Here is a 6,000-nt window from a genome sequence, read left to right on the forward strand (position 1 = left end):
TTACAACTCCCATATTTTTAGCTTTTTACTGGGATGGAGTATAAAAGCAGGGAAGTCCTGCTACAACTGCACAGGGTATTGGTGAGACCACACCTAGAGTACTGCGTACATAGAAACATAGAAACATAGAAAATAGGTGCAGGAGCAGGCCATTCAGCCCTTCTAGCCTGCACCGCCATTCAATGAGTTCATGGCTGAACATGAAACTTCATTACCCCATTCCTGCTTTCTCGCCATAACCCTTGATCCCCCGAGTAGTAAGGACTTCATCTAACTCCCTTTTGAATATATTTAGTGAATTGGCCTCAACTACTTTCTGTGGTAGAGAATTCCACAGGTTCACCACTCTCTGGGTGAAGAAGTTTCTCCTCATCTCGGTCCTAAATGGCTTACCCCTTATCCTCAGACTGTGACCCCTGGTTCTGGACTTCCCCAACATTGGGAACATTCTTCCTGCATCTAACCTGTCTAAACCCGTCAGAATTTTAAACGTTTCTATGAAGTCCCCTCTCATTCTTCTGAACTCCAGTGAATACAAGCCCAGTTGATCCAGTCTTTCTTGATAGGTCAGTCCCGTCATCCCGGGAATCAGTTTGGTGAATCTTCGCTGCACTCCCTCAATAGCAAGAATGTCCTTCCTCAAGTTAGGAGACCAAAACTGTACACAACACTCCAGGTGTGGCCTCACCAAGGCCCTGTACAACTGTAGCAGCACCTCCCTGCCCCTGTATTCAAATCCCCTCGCTATGAAGGCCAACATGCCATTTGCTTTCTTAACCGCCTGCTGTACCTGCATGCTAACCTTCAATGACTGATGTACCATGACACCCAGGTCTCGTTGCACCTTCCCTTTTCCTAATCTGTCACCATTCAGATAATAGTCTGTCTCTCTGTTTTTACCACCAAAGTGGATAACCTTACATTTATCCACATTATACTTCATCTGCCATGCATTTGCCCACTCACCTAACCTATCCAAGTCACTCTGCAGCCTCATAGCATCCTCCTCGCAGCTCACACTGCCACCCAACTTAGTGTCATCCGCAAATTTGGAGATACTGCATTTAATCCCCTCGTCTAAATCATTAATGTACAATGTAAACAGCTGGGGCCCCAGCACTGAACCTTGCGGCACCCCACTAGTCACTGCCTGCCATTCTGAAAAGTACCCGTTTACTCCTACTCTTTGCTTCCTGTCTGACAACCAGTTCTCAATCCACGTCAGCACACTACCCCCAATCCCATGTGCTTTAACTTTGCACATTAATCTCTTGTGTGGGACCTTGTCGAAAGCCTTCTGAAAGTCCAAATATACCACATCAACTGGTTCTCCTTTGTCCACTTTACTGGAAACATCCTCAAAAAATTCCAGAAGATTTGTCAAGCATGATTTCCCTTTCACAAATCCATGCTGACTTGGGCCTATCATGTCACCATTTTCCAGATGCACTACTATGACATCCTTAATAATTGATTCCATCATTTTACCCACTACTGAGGTCAGGCTGACCGGTCTATAATTCCCTGTTTTCTCTCTCCCTCCTTTTTTAAAAAGTGGGGTTACATTGGCTACTCTCCACTCCATAGGAACTGATCCAGAGTCAATGGAATGTTGGAAAATGACTGTCAATGCATCCGCTATTTCCAAGGCCACCTCCTTAAGTACTCTGGGATGCAGTCCATCAGGCCCTGGGGATTTATTGGCCTTCAATCCCATCAATTTCCCCAACACAATTTCCCGACTAATAAAGATTTCCTTCAGTTCCCCCTCCTTACTAGACCCTCTGACCCCTTTTATATCCGGAAGGTTGTTTGTATCCTCCTTAGTGAATACCGAACCAAAGTACTTGTTCAATTGGTCCGCCATTTCTTTGTTCCCCGTTATGACTTCCCCTGATTCTGACTGCAGGGGACCTACGTTTGTCTTTACTAACCTTTTTCTCTTTACATACCTATAGAAACTTTTGACATACCTATAGAAACAGTTTTGGTCTCCTTATTTAAGGAGGGATATACTTGCATTAGAGGCAGTTCAGAGAACCTTCTCTGAACTCCACTTTGGGTGATCACCCAAAGTGGAGGAAGTGCATCCGGGAGGACACTGAGCACCTCGAGTCCCATCGCTGAGAGCAAGCAGAAAACAAGCGCAAACAGCGGAAAGAGCATGCGTCAACCCAGCCTCCCCAACCACCCTTTCCTTCAACCACTGTCTGCCCCACCTGTGACAGAGGCTGTAGATCCCACATTGGACTGTTCAGTCACCTGAGAACTCACTTTTAGAGTGGAAGCAAGTCATCCTTGACTCCGAGGGACTGCCTATGATGATGATGGAGCTGAGTCCAAAATGGGGCCAAATGGCCTACTCCTGCTCCTATTTCTTATGTTCTTATGAAGCACTTTTTGAAGTGTAGTCACTGTTGTAGGTACCACAGCAGCCAAATTTGGCACAGCAAAGTCTCAGAAACAGAAAATGAGATAAACAGATAATGTGTTTTAGTGGTGTTGGTTGAGGATTAAACGTTGGCCATGACACCGGAGAGAACTCCCTTGCTCTTCGACAAATAATGCAATGGGAATTTTTACATCCACCAGAGAGGATAGACAGGGCATTAGTTTAACATTTCATCTGAAAGACAGCACCTGCAACAGGGCAGTACTCCCTCCGCACTGCACTGAAGTGTTAACCTGGATTATGTCCTTGTATCTGGAATGGGACCTGAACCCATAACCTCGTGACTCAGAGGTGAGAGTGCTACCCACTGATTCGAGGTTGACACAAGTACCAGAAAGTAAGGAATGTATTAGTGAGCAACTGCTAGATTGGAGGAGGCAGGTAGAGAGAGTTTGCTTTCTGTTTGCATCCATTAATGTCATATTTATTTACAATGTCCATTTGATTATCTTGTATTCATCCTCTGTTTTATACTAATCTATAATATATCACAACAGAAGAGCTTTGTATGTGTGTAAAAGAAAAGAAGACAATCGATTGAATACATAGCCATTGTACCTTTTGTGCCTATAAACTTTAGAAATCACATTAAAATTATATTTTTTAAACCCTCATGGTGGCGCTGTAACCTCTAAAAACCATATTACAAGAGGTCCTGCTATTCTTGCTCCAATGTGATGTTGGAACCTCGTTCAGTCTATTCGAACAAACACAGCCAATAGACACATCGACATGCAATTTCCTGCAGATTTGAGCCTTTATAATGGCGCACCGATGTTGCAAGGTCCGATTTACGACCCCAGGAAATTATGGCGTAAGTACGTTCAACAATTACCTATGCCATACCATATTTAGGGCTCAATTTTGCCCGGTAATTTGCGCCTTTTTTTTGGCATAAGTTTTTTTTTTAATTAAAGTTTCCCCAAGAAATCTGCGCCAGCATAACTGAGTTAGTTACGATTTTTTTAGGCTTTTTTTTGACGTCGTGGGGGCAATCACTATCACTGGTGGGGTAGTGCTGGACAGGCTAATGGGACTCAAGGTAGACAAGTCCCCTGGTCCTGATGAAATGCATCCCAGGGTATTAAAAGAGATGGCGGAAGTTATAGCAGATGCATTTGTTATAATCTACCAAAATTCTCTGGACTCTGGGGAGGTGCCATCGGATTGGAAAGCAGCTAATGTAACGCCTCTGTTTAAAAAAGGGGGCAGGCAAAAGGCAGGTAACTATAGGCCGGTTAGTTTAACATCTGTAGTGGGGAAAATGCTTGAAGCTATCATTAAGGAAGAAATAGCGGGACATCTAGATAGGAATAGTGCAATCAAGCAGACGCAACATGGATTCATGAAGGGGAAATCATGTTTAACTAATTTACTGGAATACTTTGAGGATATAACGAGCATGGTGGATAGAGGTGTACCGATGGATGTGGTGTATTTAGATTTCCAAAAGGCATTCGATAAGGTGCCACACAAAAGGTTACTGCAGAAGATAAAGGTACGCAGAGTCAGAGGAAATGTATTAGCATGGATCGAGAATTGGCTGGCTAACAGAAAGCAGAGAGTCGGGATAAATGGGTCCTTTTCGGGTTGGGATTCGGTGGTTAGTGGTGTGTCACAGGGATCGGTGCTGGGACCACAACTGTTTACAATATACATAGATGACCTGGAAGAGGGGACAGAGTGTAGTGTAACAAAATTTGCAGATGACACAAAGATTAGTGGGAAAGCGGGTTGTGTAGAGGACATAGAGAGGCTGCAAAGAGATTCAAATAGGTTAAGCGAATGGGCTAAGGTTTGGCAGATGGAATACAATGTCGGAAAATGTGAGGTCATCCACCTTGGAAAAAAAACAGTAAAAGGGAATATTATTTGAATGGGGAGAAATTACAACATGCTGCGGTGCAGAGGGACCTGGGGGTCCTTGTGCATGAATCTCAAAAAGTTAGTTTGCAGGTGCCACAGGTAATCAGGAAGGCGAATGGAATGTTGGCCTTCATTGCGAGAGGGATGGAGTACAAAAGCAGGGAGGTCTTGCTGCAACTGTATAGGATATTGGTGAGGCCACACCTGGAGTACTGCATGCAGTTTTGGTCACCTTACTTAAGGAAGGATATACTATCTTTGGAAGGGGTACAGAGACGATTCTATCAAGGGGTATGGTGAGAAAGCAGGAATGGGGTACTGAAGTTGCATGTTCAGCCATGAACTCATTGAATGGCGGTGCAGGCTAGAAGGGCCGAATGGCCTACTCCTGCACCTATTTTCTATGTTTCTATGTTTCTACTAGGATGATTCTGGAGATGAGGGGGTTACCTTATGATGATAGATTGAGTAGACTGGGTCTTTACTCGTTGGAGTTCAGAAGGATGAGGGGGGATCTTATAGAAACATTTATAATAATGAAAGGGATAGACAAGATAGAGGCAGAGAGGTTGTTTCCACTGGTCGGGGAGACTAGAACTAGGGGGCACAGCCTCAAAATAAGGGGGAGCCAATTTAAAACCGAGTTGAGAAGGAATTTCTTCTCCCAGAGGGTTGTGAATCTGTGGAATGCTCTGCCCAAGGAAGCAGTTGAGGCTAGCTCATTAAATGTATTCAAATCACAGATAGATTTTTAACCAATAAGGGAATTAAGGGTTATGGGGATTGACGGGTAAGTGGAGCTGAGTCCACGGCCAGATCTGCCAGATCTTGTGGAGTGGCGGAGCAGGCTCGAGGGGCTAGATGGCCTACTCCTGTTCCTAATTCTTATGTTCTTATGTTCTTATGTACAGGAACAGAAAAGGCTTCCACTCCATTAATGTACAGCTCGTGTGTGACGACATGCATTGCATCATGTCAGTCAATGCAAGATACCCTGGGAGCAACCATGATGTGTTCATCCTAAGCGAGAGCGCTATATCTGCCATGTTTCAGCAGCAGCTGGAAGGGCAGAGCTGGCTACTGGGGGATAAAGGATATGGCCTCGCCACCTGGCTCATGACGCCCCTACGCGTAACCCGGATGGAAGCTGACCGGGAATACAACATGTCGCACATTGCGACGCGCAGCATAATAGAGAGGCGTTTCTGATACCTGAACCATTACGGAGGCTACTTGCTGTACTCCTCTGAGATTGTCGGTCAGTTCACTGTCGTGTGCTGCATGCTGCATAATTTAGCCATCATGAGATTGCAGCAGCTGGTAGTAGAAGACCCACCTGTGGTAAGAGTGGCTGATGATAATGATGAGGAAGATGCAGATGACGAGCAGGAGGACAAGGACAAGGACGAGGAAGCCATGCAACTACCTGAACCCGGAGCACGACAGCGGAGAAGGGCGGGCCATCATGCCCCTTTAACGATTGCTCAAGCCTCGCGCCAGCAGCTCATCCGTGAACGCTTTGCTGCCTGAAGGCTCAGCGGCAACTATTCCACATGGACCATGTTTACTGTTGGACCTGTTCCGTAATGTTGTGTTGGGTTAATGGAACAAATGATGGATATTATTCTTGTTCACTTCAAAAGTTGTGTTAATAATCGAACAAATAATGGAAATGATTCTTT

Source organism: Pristiophorus japonicus, chromosome 16 (assembly GCF_044704955.1).
Source record: "Pristiophorus japonicus isolate sPriJap1 chromosome 16, sPriJap1.hap1, whole genome shotgun sequence".
Lineage (NCBI taxonomy): Eukaryota > Metazoa > Chordata > Chondrichthyes > Pristiophoridae > Pristiophorus > Pristiophorus japonicus.